Genomic DNA, 16,490 nt, shown 5'->3' with positions numbered 1-16,490 from the left:
TCCTAACCACTGGGCTACTGCGCCAATTGATATAAAGATGGGAAAACAAATTAATATGTAAGCGCCTAGGGCTATATTTAGATTAGGCGCATAAAAATGATCACAATAATAATAATAATAATATGAACTCATGTTATGTTATTATTAAAGCAGCATGATTTATATCTCTATCCGCCCACTGTTCAGAAATGAATACATGTATAACTTTTTCTTTGATATCTGTTTTCAAGTGCACAGAGCTTTGGAGAGATTAAAGGCACAGTGCAGCTCACAGCCTTCGTTTTGCGTTTTTGTTGCAGCGTGCATTTACAGTTCAAAAATCCTCCTATGGTAGTGAAACAAACCCAAAACTACCCAACGACGACATCTGTGAAGCTCGACAGTTTCTTGTTCACGCGAGTGCATAAATTAACCTAGTTATTACGTGGTGTTTGGTTGGAGTTCGATTCAACTGAGTAATTCCGGCCTCCATTTTGTTTTACACAAACTCATGATGACGTCTGACATACTTTGCTGGTGACCTGTCTTGTTGTGCATGATGTGGTGATCTACCCGATCTAAATTTAGATCCAAAAATAGGTCAAGACCAGCCGGTGTCACGATTTCATCTTTCGCCTGTGTACATAATTATTTCCCCCTCGACATATACTCAAGACTGAAATGTTGTTTCCTGGTAAAATTAAGAAGTGAAATTATTTAAGGACAAAAAGCATGTCAGTTTCTTGCATTGTAATGTTTGATGGTGTGTGTATGTTATGAAGGATTCGCTCGGATTGTGGACTCAGGAGACAGAGGTAAAATACATGTGTGTTTATTCAGCCATCTTAGTTAGGGAAGAGGGGGAACCACTCTTCTGGTTATAGTACATGTAAAGTAGGTGGTTATCTCCCATGTACAGATATTTGGTATTGGACATAAAACATAGATTATGTTTTAGCAGAATGTTACATCTCCCTTTCTTTCAAATGAAAGTTATCATAATATGTAAAATAAAGAATTGACTAGATTTTTTTTTCCACATAGAGTTAGCATTAATACTGTCTGGTATTAGAATGGCAATTATAATTGTTTGCAATAATACTGTAGGTAATGAGACATTGATTACACTTATTATTGTCTTAGCACACAGTCACAGAAATATTGATGCGTGCTTGCAGTTCAACACAGTGTCTTTCAGCAAAGGAAATTTGATGCGGGTCGGTATTAGTCAATAGCATCCTTCAACAGTGTCTTTAAAAAAAAACCATAGCACAGTCCTAGTGTAAGGTGTTTGCATGTTTGTACATATGTGTTTGTTGTCTAACATTCAATCATTTCAAGAAATGATGGTGCACCGCAGTAAACTGGTGAGAACTACATGTCCATTTTGGCTGGTGCTTTGACACGACGGCCTGACTTGGTGGTGTAGGCACTGGGCGCTGGCGGGGCTGGTGGCACATCGGACTGGACATCAGCTGGTACAGGCTTGGAGACTGCTGGGGCTGCTGTTGGGCTGACCGGCTCTGGTGTTGGTGGCGGTGAAGGCAGTCTGGACTTCTTCAGGAACCGGCGGTTGCGGCGGAAGGTGCTGCCGTTGCTGGTTTGCACCACGAAGGATCGTGGCTGGCTGCTGCAGGCGGTGACGGTGGCTGGCTGCCAGTCGTTTCCCTTCTTCAGCTGGACATGTACAGCGTCGCCGGGCTTCACTGGTGGTAGGGGTCTGGAACTGCGGTCGTAGTACTGCTTCATCTTGGTCTGCTTCTCGTTACGTCTGGCGCTGACATCTGCAGGTCTGATGGTTTTGGGTTGCAGGTGCTGCTTGGTGGTGGGCAGGATAGAGCGCAGTTGTCTACCCATCAGGAGTTGGGCTGGGGAAGCCAGGTTGTCGACTGGAGTGTTGCGATATTCCAGGATCGCTTGTAGAGCGCTGGTGCCACTGGCCTTGGCGTTGGTCATGATGTCCTTGACAGTATGGACTGTCTTTTCTGCTAGGCCGTTGGACTGTGGGTAACCAGGACTGGATGTTGTGTGCTGGAAATCCCAGCTGACTGCAAATTGCTGGAACTCTTCTGAGCAAAACTGGGGTCCGTTGTCGCTCATAAGCGTCTCGGGGATGCCATGTCTTGCGAAGTGTGAGGACAGCTTCCGGATGATGGTGGCAGATGTGGTCGTGGTCAGCTCGTCGACTTCAAAATATCGGCTGTAGTAATCAACTGTCACCATGAAGTCTTTCTTCTCCCAGGTGAAGAGATCAGTGCCGATCTTCTGCCAGGGACGGGTTGGGACAGTGTGGGGTAGGAGAGGTTCTTTGGGATTGGAGTTCTGTTTCTGGATGCAAATAGGACAGGAGGCGACAGTTTTGTGGATTTCTGTAGACATTCCTGGCCAAAACAGAATTTCTCGGGCCCTCTGCTTGGTCTTTTCAATGCCGAGATGACTGGAGTGGATTTTGGCCAGCATTTCGGGACGAAGAGCGAGTGGGACGAGGATTTTCTCTCCTTTGAAGATGATGCCATCGATGATGGATAGTTCGTCTCGGTGATTGTAGAACTCTTGTATCTTGGGTGGACATTCTTGCCGTTCATCAGGCCAGCCATTTTGTATGGCTGCCTTCAGCTGATGGAGTTCTTGGTCGTCTCGCGTTGCGATACGCAGCTCTTCCATCTTTTTGTCGCTGACTGGCAGGTTATTGATGACGCTGTGTACCTGGATGTTGAGGTCAGCTTCAGTGTCATCCCCAGGCTCGGCAGGAATGAACTTCCGGGAAAGAGTGTCGGCGACAGGTATACTCTTTCCGGGGACGTGTACGATCTTCAGGCTGTACTTCTGGAGCTGTAGAAGCATGCGCTGAAGTCTGGGTGGTGCGGCTGCCATGGAGGGGCTTTTTTGTGATGCTCTCCAGTGGCTTGTGGTCAGAGTAGACAAGCACTTCACGGCCGTAGAGGTACTGGTGGAATCGGCGGCAGCCAAAAAGTATCGCGTACAGTTCTTTCTCTATTTGGGCGTAGTTTTCTTCCGCCGAGGTCAAGGATTTCGAGGCGAAGGCCACAGGGTTGCCGTCTTGGAAGATTGCAGCTCCAAGTCCAGATTTGCTGGCATCGACCTCGAGTCTGACTTCCTTCTTCGGGTCGAAAAAGGATAGGATCGGTTTGCTCGTGATTGCGTTCTTGACCTTCTGCAGGGCAGCTTGTTGCTGTTCATCCCAGATGAACTTGACGTCTTCTTTGAGCAGGTCTCTCATCGGCTTGGTTGTCTCTGACAGCTGTGGGGCAAACTTTGCTAGGTATGTGATCATCCCCAGCATAGTGTGAAGCTCTTTCTTGTCGTTGGGTGGGGGCATGTCTTGGATTGCCTTTACTTTGGCGGGATCAGGTTTCAGACCCTCAGCGGTGATGAGGTGGCCAAAGTATTCAACTTCTTGGGCTCCGACTGTCAGCTTTTCTGGGTTCAGTTTCAGGTTCTTGGAGGCTGCTCTGTTGAGTGTGTCTCGGAGATTGGCGTCGTGTTCTTCTCGTGTCTTGCCGGAGACGATGACGTCGTCAACTAAGGGTGTGACTCCAGGTATTACTTCGAAGATCTCGTCCATCTTCCTCTGGAAATCGTCTTGAGCGCTGATGACTCCGAATGGAAGCCTGTTGAATCTGTAGCGACCAAAGGGAGTGTTGAATGTGGTGAGGTATGATGATTCCTCGGTGAGCTTCATCTGCCAGTATCCACATTTCGCGTCTAGCTTTGAGAAATATTTGGCGCCTGTCATCTTCGAGAGTGCGTCTTCCAAAGTCGGCATTGGGTAGTGTGGTCGCTTAATGGCGGCGTTGAGGTCCCTTGGGTCTAAGCAGATCCTCAGCTTTCCATTTGGTTTCTCGACGACGACCAGCGAGTTTACCCAGTCTGTTGGGGTGGTGACTTTGGAAATGATGCCTTGTTGTTCCATGCTATGGAGTTCTTCTTTCAGCCTGTCTTTCACTGCGTGTGGGACTCGGCGTGGTGGATGTACGACGGGCGTTGCTTCCTCCTTCAGGTGTATGGTCACCTCTCCTTCCAGTTCTCCTAATCCTTTGAAGAGTTGGCCGTGCTGGTCGATGACACTGGCTTCTGTCATGGGAGGAGTGGTGCCGATGGCTAGGATCATCTTGATGACGCCTAGTTGTATGCAGGCTTGCAGTCCCAGGATTGGTTGGGAGCTGGCGGGGGTGTCTACAATGTGGAAAGTGCCCTTGTATGTATTTCTTTTGTAGGTGCACTCCATTGTGATCTTGCCCTTGACTTGCAGCTGTTGCCCTGTGTAGCCGTAGAGTTTGTTGTCATTTGGCTGGAGCGCAGGCTTCTCGGTGAGTTTTTCGTACACCGTTGATGGGAGTACATTCACCTGGGCTCCTGTGTCGAGCTTGAACCGGACGGTGTCCCCTGTGTTTGTGTCGACATTGGTGTATGCTGCATTTGGCTGATCTTTGCCACTGGTAATGGCGTCGATGTAGATTGATTCTTCGTCGTCTTCTTCATTGATGCTGTGTATTTTCTTCTCTCCTCTCTTCTTTGCAAGGCAGACTTTTGCGAAATGGTTCGTTTTCTTGCAGAACAGGCATTGTTTGCCGAAAGCTGGACATTCCTTTCGTCCGTGCTTCCCTCCGCAGTTTCTGCACTTGAAAGTGTCATTCTGGCCGCTCTGCCGGTGGCTGTTTTGAGGGCTGTGTCTCTTCCTCCTGATGGCGTCGATGGTTTCACCGCTTGCTGCCATGGAGGCAAGATGCTGTTTTGTCACTTCGTGGGTCGTCGCGATGCAGATGGCGGTATCCATCGTGAGGGCGTCACCCTCTCCCTTACAGAAAAGAAAAGTCGCTGCGACCTCGCTGCGATCTCGTTGCGAGGTCGCAGCGATCTAAACACATCGCAGCAACTAGTCGCAGCTGGTCACGGCTAGCCGCGATGTTGGCGCGAGCCTCGCAACAACATCGCGGCTAGCCGCGACCTTGGCGCGAGCCTCGCGACAACATCGCGGCTAGCTGTGACCCTGGCGCGAGGCTCGCGACAAGAGCGCGGCTAGCTGCGACCATGGTGCGAGGCTCGCGCCAACATCGCGGGTAGCTGCGACCTTGGCGCGAGCCTCGCAACAACATCGCAGGTAGCTGCAACCTTGGCGCGAGCCTCACAACAACATCAAAGTTAGCTGCGACAATTGGCGCGAACCTCGCAACAACATCGCGGGTAGCTGCGACCTTGACGCGAGCCTCGCAGGTAGCTGCGATCTTGGCGTAAGTTTCCGAACAACATCACAGCTAGCCGGGACCTTAATGGAGGCTTTTTCAATATCATATGGAGGGGCCTGCTTATAGAGCGATTATTGTGTCTGACTCTCTGAGTGGCCCTATTTGCAAATATTCTTACCATCTTGGCACAAGAATGAGACATGGTGGCAGCAAATATTATTCAGAAACATAACACTCAGCTTGCTTCATGTTTTAAAAAATATTACAAAGTAAATATTTTCTTTTGTTTTTAAGCAAAAAGTGTATTTTGGCATTAATTCTTCTGTTAAAGGGATGTATAAATCAGCAGCCCGAAATTCTTGTTTGTTTACCAACTGCCAGAGACTTTTATTCTGTAGTTTCACACAAATTTAATGTTGTTGAAGCAAAATTCAAGGCTTAAAGGTAGTCTACATTTCTGCTTTTTTTTCAATAATCTTATGGTTAGATTTCGCTAAAAAGTTATGTCAGATGATGAATGAAGCATGGGGAAATTTTTTTAACAAAATAAAAATAAATGTAAAAAAAGTTTTTATTTTTGAGAAGTACAGTATAACACTTCCAATGTTTTGATTTCCATGTGGAGAGAGCATGTGTTTTAACTATAAATATCGACCAATCAAATTCATGTCACTATGCTGACAGCCTATATTATAAAGACTTAACAGAAATGATCAGATTCAGAGCATACATGACAGCACACGAATGGAAGCACTACCTATAGCTTGCACACCAACAAACAAGAGAAATTTTAACTGGCAGTGTGACGATCAAACAATTCCATTAAAAAATATAGCTGGAACCCTAGCTGTTTTGCGCTTGGAGTATTCTCAAACAAATTTGGCATATATATATATATATTTTCAGGAAAAAAAAGGTGTACTCCATACATTTGACCGTTGCAACATTAAAAAGTTTACCAAAACATTTAAACCAAATGCTTCTTTCAATGTGTAATGACAAAAGCGGTTACCATTGATCAAATGCAGAGTTGTAAAGTTGTTATAATCATTAAACCATACTGATCGTATTTTTAGACAAACAAGCATACATAGTCTAATACGGCAATAATTATGTGTTCCCAGGTCTTGATCACAGGCGGAAGGTATCGACCACTGGTCTTTCTGTGATCTTATAGGTACCCCAAACCTTCTTTGTATCACTTAGCTCCTAGCCGCAATCGGGATTTTTTCCACCCCATTTCAAAGGACCAGACCATGCTGTTTTAAAGGTTATTGGAACCACTAACCGATGACTGAAGGTTAGAGAAATGCACCTGAAGATGCCAAAAATGTGAAGAAATTCACCTAATAAAATAAAAAATGTATACCACATCAAAATACATACCATTTTCGTTAGTTAATTTGTGTTTACTATGTGATTTTGTATGAATATTTTATTGAAGTACCGTTCAGCCTCACACAGCCTCCGCGCGCTGTGATGCGCAACATTTTTCAGTTCGGTCGTCGTACTTTACGCTCTCTTGCTCCGCGTCAAAGAAACTACAATGGGTGTTTTAAAAGAGCAGTCTCGTGTTGCTTACAGGCGAGCAAAGGCGAGAATATCTCGCGGCGAGCGCTCGCGTAGCTAGCAGCCTAAGCAACGCCCTTATTGAAAACGAGGCAGAGGCTAGCATATCAAGATGGCGTCGAATGATGTGCAAAAGTTCGTTCTATCTGAATTAGTCGATGACACTGAAACTGTGGGTGCACAAAGCTGCCAAGGCCACAGAAAAATAATGCAAGCAGCCGCAAACCAAACTCCAATCGACGTCCCGGACGCCTACATTGAGCGGAATGTGAACTTTGTGGAAATTACGGTGCCACGATACAACGAGTGTCAGTTCCGAAGCCACTTTTGGGTGAACAGGAACGTTTTTCAGGTAAGAATGCTTTATCTATTTTGGTTTACTCTGTATTAACATGCTAGTCACCCATTGCGTGATTACATTGATGGGAAACTCATCAACTGCTGTTAGTGTACTTTTTTTTAGGGCCGTTATTTTACACCGGAGCCCACCCGTCCCCAGCGCCAAGTCTCTACTTTAAACGGCAATCTAAGAAACTCACTTGTAGGTTCACTTTGCGGGCGACATGTATTCCCTGTCTTTGGTGTTGTTTTAAGTAAAGTGCGATTCTCCGTTAGTCCAGAACCTGCACGTCATTTTCACTGCGTCATATTCCCTGTAAATTACGTCTACTGTCTTGGTAAACCCAACCCTCCTAGTGGTCTCATTTTTTTTAACCCCCCCCCCCCCCCTTTCCTGTTTTATCAAAGACCCCTTTTTATTACAAGATAGTTTAGAGAATACTACATAAACAGAGAAAAGAAGGCAAACAAAACCAGTGCCTTTGTCTATCGAAACCTCAGGGGCTGCTCCCATCCTGTTCAGGCCACCTCAAAAGGGCCTGTCCGACAGCCTGGAGATGACACAGCGTCGTTCCGCAAGGAGGATCCTGCACGACTTCAAACCCACAAGTAGTACAACGGAACTCGTCTCCAGGCTCAAGCTGGACCCCCTCATACAACGGCGCACCGCGACCAGGGCAACCATGATGTACAAAATCATGAGTGGACTGGTCGAGGTAGCCCCAAGGGAAGGCACACTGACACCGGTCCCAAGATCTACCAGGGGGCACACCACCAGACTCCAGGTCCCACAGTCCCGCACAGACTCACACAGAACGTCGTTCTTTCTGTCTCAGTGTCTGCAATCCGCCTCTGGAATAACATCCCCCAAGAGGCTGTGAGCGCAGACTCGCCCCAGGCCTTCAGAACCATCGTCGAGGCCTGGCTCCGAGGTGCGAGCCCATAGGCACCCCTGTCTAAACCCACTCCCTGTTTGCCCCCCTCCCCTCCCCACTAGATTCATCCCCTCTCCAGCCCCACTCCCTCCCCTCAGCAGTATAGACCGGATGTATAAAACACCGGATGTATGAAAGTCTGGATGTATGAAAGGGGTAGGCAGGGTCCCGGCAGAAGCTACTCTTTGTTATTACTTAGAATTTTCCGGTTGTACGAAAATCGGATGTATAAAAGTCCGGTTGTATGAAAGCAAATCTCTGGTCCCGAGCAGCACAAATGCGTTGTTGCAAGACCGGTTGTAAGAAAACGAAAGTAGACCCAAGTCACCAAAGTGTGGTAAGAGTAATTTCCCTTCCATAGCGACTCGAACTTGCAAAATGGCGGACCGCAAAGCGAAAGCTACAGGCAAACGTACAGTGTTGACATTGTCTGGGCGCCTTAAAATCATAAAGGCAGTAGAGGACAGTCCACACAAATCCCGAACACAGATGGCCATTGATTTAGGTGTCCCCCTGCCAACGCTGTCGAAAATCATGAAAGACAAGAAAAAATATCTTGCTTAGGCAAGAAAGCGGCGATACTGTGACGACGAGCAAGCGGGCACGGAGCTCTCAGCTGCCGTCTGTGGACAAAGCGCTGCTGGACTGGACTAAAGAGCCATAATAGCCCAGGAAGGCATTTTTTTGTACAATTAGAACCAGAGGCATTGGTCGTGGGTGTGACTCAGGTTTTTTTTATGTTGTTGTTGTTTTAATCCATTAAACTGGTTTTACGTTTAACTCACTTTTTTGTATTCAGTGCGCGCGCGTGTGTGATAAATGTGTGCGTTTTGGACAGAGAGAGAGAGAGAGAGAGAGAGAGAGAGAGAGAGAGAGAGAGAGAGAGAGGGGGGGGGGGGGAGAGAGAACTCAGAAAATGTTATTTGCTACGCCAACGGTCATTACAAAGCTTCCACGACCAAAAACATTGTCAAAAGCGCAAAAGGGTTGTGGAGGGAACACACACAATACAGTTGAGCCACACACAAACACACACACACACACACGTGCGCGCGAGCGCACGCACGTACGCGCACACACACACACAGAGGGACGGGGGGGGGGGGGGGGGGGGGGGGGCGGAGAGTGCACGGCCTTATGCAAAGCAGAACAGTTCCTTACACAAACAGTTGCTCTTTCTATCGGTTGTCCTGACTGTGTCAGTGTATGTAAGTACATGTACTTTTCCACTTGTTATTCACAAACCTTTTCTTCTAACAAGGATATGTATCAAAACATTTAAACATAAAAAAACAAATAAATACAAAAATGATATGAAAACAAGAAGGGCAAAGCCCATACGACTCACATGCTTTACACATTTTTCCTACCAAAATACATGTGACCTTGACCCAAGGTCAAGGTCATCCAAGGTCATGCAACACAAAGCTGTTAATTCAAGACATAGGAAGTACAATGGTGCTTATTGGCTCTTTCTACCATGAGATATGGTCACTTTTAGTGGTTCACTACCTTATTTTGGTCACATTTCATAAGGGTCAAAGTGACCTTGACCTTGATCATATGTGACCAAATGTGTCTCATGATGAAAGCATAACATGTGCCCCACATAATTTTTAAGTTTGAAACAGTTATCTTCCATAGTTCAGGGTCAAGGTCACTTCAAAATATGTATACAATCCAACTTTGAAGAGCTCCTGTGACCTTGACCTTGAAGCAAGGTAAACCAAACTGGTATCAAAAGATGGGGCTTACTTTGCCCTATATATCATATATAGGTGAGGTATTGAATCTCAAAAACTTCAGAGAAAATGTGAAAAATGTGAAAAATAGCTGTTTTTTAGGCAACATTTATGGCCCCTGCGACCTTGACCTTGAAGCAAGGTCAAGATGCTATGTATGTTTTTTGGGGCCTTGTCATCATACACCATCTTGCCAAATTTGGTACTGATAGACTGAATAGTGTCCAAGAAATATCCAACGTTAAAGTTTTCCGGACGGACGTCCGGACGGACGGACGTCCGGACGTCCGGACGGACGACTCGGGTGAGTACATAGACTCACTTTTGCTTCGCATGTGAGTCAAAAACCCTACTTTTATCAAGTAACAGACGCGTGGCCGGATGTATGAAAGTCAATCCACAATATTTTCATACATCCGGTTAACCGGATTTAGTAAAGACCGGATGTATGAAAGACAAAAAGTGGGTCCCGACGACTTTCTTACATCCGGTCTCGACTGTAATAGACCCCCCCCCCCTCTATCCCTCAGCAGTGATACAGGTAGATTCTATCGCTCTTGCTCCGTATTGTCCGTGCTGTTTTATTGTTTTGTCGGGGTCCGGTTGCTGCGCTTGGTAGCACTGGGTGGTAGACGAGCCCAGGGCCTGAATTTGGGCACCAGGGCAAATTGCGTAAAGCAAGCTTGCCTACCAACCCACCCATGTTTTTTGTTGTTGTCGTTTTGCTCAAACACCGGCAGTCACCAGTATCTCACACAATACTACTTTCCTATTTTTCACCTATCTGTCACTTGCCTTCATACAGGGCCGGACCCAGGGGGGGATTCCAGGGGTTCTGGAACCCCACCCCTAGAAAAAGCATGTACCTTGTTTTGACTTTTACTAGTGTTAGCACCAAAACAATGCTGCTCTTAACCCTCAAAACAAGGCCCAAAATGCACCAGATTGCACAGATTTTAACCGTTTTTCAAAAATTTTCTGTGGGAGCATGCCCCCGGACCCCCCTAGTTCGCACGCCTGCTTTGCAGGCGCGCGCTTGTGGCTTCGCCACTTCGCTGATTTGCCCCCCCCAAAAAGGAGGAACCCCCCCCCCCCCCCTTACAACTCATTTGGTCCGGCCCTGTTCATAGCTGCTCAATCGGTAGTAAAATGCACTAGAAATCTAACCATGGTTGGGTTCGGCTGGGACTTTAATTGTAAATTGTACAGACATGGGTAAACTGTCCGATAATTTGGAATAAAATTAACACTGTGATCTGCATATTTTAATGCAATTGTCTGTTTTTTACAGGAGATGTTATCCAGTGGCCACGGAGGTGTGACCTGGCGCGATTAGCTGGGAAATGGTCAGCAAGACCTGGTTTTCCTGGCGTCGTGGGAGCCATTGATGGGACTTACATTACGATACCAGGAACCAGGGATAAAAACAGGGACGCGTACATCTCTTTCAGATAAGTGGTATGTTAATGTAGGCAGAACTGAAAGGTTGGAGGACCTGACCATTATGGTGCCTGTGTATTTATCCCCTATTGTATTAAAATACTGGAGTAACAATAGCAGTATCATTTCATCATTGGAATCTACTGTAATTTTAATTAAGTCACTACATGCACACATGTATACATGCTGTGTATGATTTCTAAATTGAATCTTTGAATTTATAGACAAGTATTTGAGGTTTTTTTGTGTTTTTAAGTATGGGTAATATTTATTTTTTTTAACCGAGGTTGGGAGTTCAGACGAGGGTGATGGTGTGTGTATTAATTCCAAGAAATCATCATCATAAAACTTTACATACATATTGTTCCTCCGACCTTTTTTTTATTCTTTTTTTTAGATACATGTCATATCCCGTTTTTTGTAAAAGTTGAGGCAGCACTTTCATGCGCTCATATTCTGATCAAATTGATTAATATTTTGGTCAAGCATTCTTTGACTACGCATGGATAATGGGGATGTATTTCAGCTTCGAATTCATGAATTTATATTATTCGTTATCATTTCATATATATATATTATATATGCATGTCATACTTACGCTCAAAATGCACTGAATTATAAATAAAATATGGGACATTAGGCACCTCATTCCCATGATCTGCAGAGACGAGCTGGACCCAGTTCAGTCTTACGGTTTAGGCTAACAAAGCAAGTTAGGACATGTATATAATTATCTAGTCTATGTGGTGGTTGGTTTTTAGTTTCTGGCCGATAGATAGATGAATTATTTTTATATTGCTTTACGCGACTTGTTTCAGGTTGTTTGCGACAAAGATCTCTTCCTGGATGTGTTCACGGGCTATGACAGCCGAGTCTTCCGCAACTCGGATCTCGTTGGAGTCGCAAGTAATCTGCCTCCGGAATTCCATGTGATTGGGGACTCAGCCTACCCTCTCTGCGACTACCTGCTGGTTCCATTCCGCGACAAAGCCCAGACAAGGACCAGAGTCGACGTGGAGCGTGCCATTGGTTTGTTGAATGAAAAATTCCGCAGACTGAAAGATCTCGACATGACTAACATCCGGGAAGTTCCCACATTCATTTTCTCAGCATGTGTTCTACACAACTTTATCATTTTAGACAATGGCGTCGACGAGGATGACATCGACTTGTCGGACAGTAACGATGAAGACGAGGAAGGAGGTCAATGTGGTGGTGATCACTGCATGTCTGCACACAAAGAAGACTGGAAATTGCAAATGTTCTTTCTTGATAACTGTTGTGTTTCAGGGAAGTGTTGAGTACAGTCCACCGTATATCATTCTACGAGGCTGTATTTCTTGTAAATAACAAGTCCTGGCAGTGTGTATTGAGTTGCATATTCGAATGCGTTGTGTAACCTTCCATTTAAATTTTAATGTGAAGAAATAACTGGGTAAAAGTTGAGTTCCTGGTGAGATCTTTCTGACTCACAAGAAACATACTTACTGCCAAATGTTCAAATATGGAACCAAGTTATTTATTTGTTCAGTTTAATGTCATTTACGTTATAAGCTGATCAGACACACCAAAGATGCTAATTAAAGAATATGAGTTTACAGAAAGGAGGAGACAACCCAAACGAGAACAGCGAGGTCGAAAAACTGTGACCCTAAAACAAGAGTACAAACAATAATAATCAACAAAGCTAACATCATACCTGGAAAAAACCCACAACGTAGTAAATAAAACAATACTGATTGATAATGATAGGGCCTAAAAAAAAATAGGTGTGGTTACGATAACCCGACCTACCCTATTTTTGGGGGCCGACCCTACAACTTTTTATTACATTTGTCAAACAAGAAGAGCAAACGCTCGATCGAGTCACTTTCGCAGTTCTGAATATTATATGAGGCATCAGATGGACAGGAAGAAATTGCTATTCACAACACAATACAGATGTAAATAATTTGATGTAAAGAATAATCCTATAAAGTTTGAATCAAATCCGATGAATAGTTTCAGAGATATGATATTTCAATTTTTTTCCTTCAAGACATACCTGTGACCTTGAAAAAAGTCAAAGGTCACCAAAGCCGACGTCAAAGTGTAGAGGTCACTGGGAGTCACGTTCACATAAAATTTGAGCCCGGTCACTTTTATAGTTTCCGAGAAAAGCCCAACGTTAAGTTGTGTGTTGCCGAACAGAAAAGGCTAGTTATCTCCCTTGTTTTTCTGATAACGTTCGTAAAAGGCTACAGATGTAAATACTTTGATGTAAAGAATAATCCTACAAAGTTTCAATCACATCCGATGAACTTTGTCAAAGATATAAAATGTCTAATTTTTCCTTTGACGCTGACCTGTGACCTTGAAAAAGGTCAAAGGTCAACGAAACCATCGTTAAAGTGTAGAGGTCATTGGAGGTCACGACTAAACAAAATATGAGCCGGATCGCTTTGATAGTTTCCGAGAAAAGTCCAACGTTAAGGTGGTGTCTACGGACGGCCGGCCGGACGGCCGGCCGGACGGCCGGCCGGACAGACTAACACTGACCGATTACATAGAGTCACTTTTTCTCAAGTGACTCAAAAACCCACAAAAAAAACAAGAAAACAAGTGCAGAAAACGCAATGAAAGCGAAAGCGCTCGAGTCGTCCTGCAGATGATGCAAGGGAAATTACTAAAAAGGCCCAACAGACCCTTGCCATGACAAAAATGGCGGCATCTTCTTCGGTTGCGAGTGCTACACGCTTGGTTGCTCTGCTATTAAGAAAAAAAAGTTTAAAAAAAAAAGTGATTGCCTACCTTCCTACCCTATTTATTTTGGCTATGTTACCTTAACCACACCTTTTTTGTTTTGTTTTTTGTTGCCTAGTTGGTAACGCAAGACAATAAAATTATGGTTATCTTACAGTTAAAAATGAATTGATAGCAATTCCTCTGAATTAAAGTTAAACGCCATTAATCCAAAGGTTCTAGTTTCAAGTAGGTTAGAAAGCACTAATTGTTTAATTTACATCAATGTCAATGATCACCAGCAAAGTCACTATCTTCTCAATTCAATATGATAAGCATCACTGCCTGAAGCTCCAACCTAAACAAACAGAAGATTTACCTTCATTGTAAATGTTGTTCGTCTTTCTGTTTTGAAGATGGCCGCAGACACATGGTATGCTTGGATGTCTGGTCTGATTTGTGCGAAGATAGCTGATGAGCTTATCTGGGCCACGAATCCGTTCCCGCATGTGACTGTTCAGGTGTTGGCTGCTCTAGTTTTCCGGATTGTGCGCTTTTGCTCTGCAATGTGGATTGTTCTCTTTTCCACTCTCTGGGCACTAATAATTATAGCTTATGCTACGCCATTTCGGTCTGTTGCTCTCGAGATTGGAACTGAATATCAAGGGTTTATAGAGAAGCTTTTAGTGTGTTCTTATACTTATATCTTTACTTTTGCCCTCCAACATCACATTTTCCAGACAGAGTTCACCATGAAGGAGCTTTGGGATGCAGTGATCCAGCATGCGACATACATGTCCTGCCCATGCTATTTATTTAATTGATTTAAACCGGATCTACTTACAATCACTCAAATTTGTTAATCCATCCATTATTTTAATCTTCAACAAATGTTTTGTGTGTGTGTGCCTCAAGAGCAGTTACTGTCCTTACATGAAATTACTGCCCTTACATCAAAATATAACAACAATGTGACACACAAAGTGTTGGATACAAATGTTGTGTTGGCTACATATTGTCTTGATTAAGAAGTGAACAGCTTAATTGCTTTCAGGGAATAAATGTCTGTAGCAAAATGGCATTTCTTGTGGAGGCTTTTAATCTTGTGATGTCTTGTTTGCGAATTTGCCTTATCATTATGTTCTATTTGTACAAGGTCATTTTTTTTGTTCAATTTCAGTTGGATGTACAACTCAAATAATGTCTGTGCGTCTCATCAGTAAGCTTTTGTCATTGTCAGAACAATACATCAAGTCTTCAAGGCTCCCGTGAGAACTACAAACAGTAACACAAACTCACTCACTCTGTCACACACACAGAGTTAAAACTAACGCATCATATCAACTCCATGTATAATTTTCTAAAGAAAGCAAACAGATAAAATGACTGTGTGAATGTTTGTTCTTGGTGCAGTTGTCCCCTCACTTGCACACAGACACACACACACACACACCGTGCACACACACACACACTTTTAAACTGCATCAGCATAATAATCATGGCAAAGCTTGTCTACAATCATTAACCTACCCAAGAGCTTGCGTAGCAAGATAATGTATTCTTGAATTTGTCATACGACTAAGAGTTAAAGATATGGGCGTCACAAGGGTCACACTCAGACATGTTCACATGAGGGTCCGAAGTCTGTGATATTTTCCAGTGACAGAATGTCCTGCTAGCCACCAGCTCCGCACGCTTGGGCATGAATGCTCATCAAGAAGACCATTGACCATTATCTCTCATACTGGCTATGTGAAAGGTATGAAGGTCAATGACAGAAAAAAACATGTACTTCCTCACTGCAGCCCTGGGAAGCTTGTTAATCCTGTCCCACTCAATTCTCGGGATGTTCCTGTGGTAGCACAGCCTCTTGCTCAGAGTACATAATGCACTATGTCTTTGTATCACAGAGTTGTAATGTTAATTTGTATGGACGTCCTTTCCTGGAACAAATGAAGAGTTTGATTTCAACGCTGCAGTGTTCTCTGCCCTGGATTGTAGCTTGCCCGTCAGCAGTAGATCTGAGAGTAGCCTACTGTGTTCATTTGGAAATCTACCATCAGCTTATTTGTCTTTTGCACTGTATACACAATCAGCAATAGGTGACCACTTTTTCCACTGCTGTCCTCAGTCATTATACTTTTCATCAAGACTTGTCACAATGCCGAGTGGATCTAAATTCGGAAAGTCTTCATGTGGCGATGGCATATTGATATATCTGACGTAGCGTCGATCTTCTTTCTGAAACAAAAGGCAAAATGCGATTAGTTGTGATGACTAAAACCTACACAGATATAAACAGTGTTTTGATACTGAATAGTCGGGTTATACAAGCCACCTTTACCTATGCAGTATGGGAACCGTAAAATATGCGAAACATGTCAACTGGTTCTTACAATAATTTTGACGGGCAACACAGCCAACACACTATTCACAGTCCATTTTGATGAGTAACTGGGGTACTCTCTGATAGTCTCGTTTGAGTGATAACGATCAACTCTCTCTCTCTCTCTCTCTCTCTCTCTCTCTCTCTCTCTCTCTCTCTCTCTCTCTCTCCA

General features: G+C 44.3%; 1 protein-coding gene and 1 long non-coding RNA gene across 2 annotated transcripts in view; one reads left to right on the top strand and one right to left on the bottom strand.

Moving 5' to 3' along the window:
* Window positions 1-16,490, bottom strand: part of LOC138946978 (uncharacterized) — a 271,906-nt gene that overhangs the window by 135,003 nt on the left and 120,413 nt on the right. The window lies entirely within an intron of this gene.
* On the top strand, window positions 6,753-15,013 carry LOC138946984 (uncharacterized). The gene is made up of 2 exons (XR_011449504.1): window positions 6,753-7,107; window positions 11,063-15,013. It is a non-coding gene; the product is annotated as an uncharacterized lncRNA (long non-coding RNA).

Source organism: Littorina saxatilis, linkage group LG14, assembly GCF_037325665.1.
Source record: "Littorina saxatilis isolate snail1 linkage group LG14, US_GU_Lsax_2.0, whole genome shotgun sequence".
NCBI lineage: Eukaryota > Metazoa > Mollusca > Gastropoda > Littorinimorpha > Littorinidae > Littorina > Littorina saxatilis.
The sequence above is the reverse complement of the archived record's forward strand: the minus strand, read 5'-3'. Positions and strand labels throughout refer to the sequence as shown.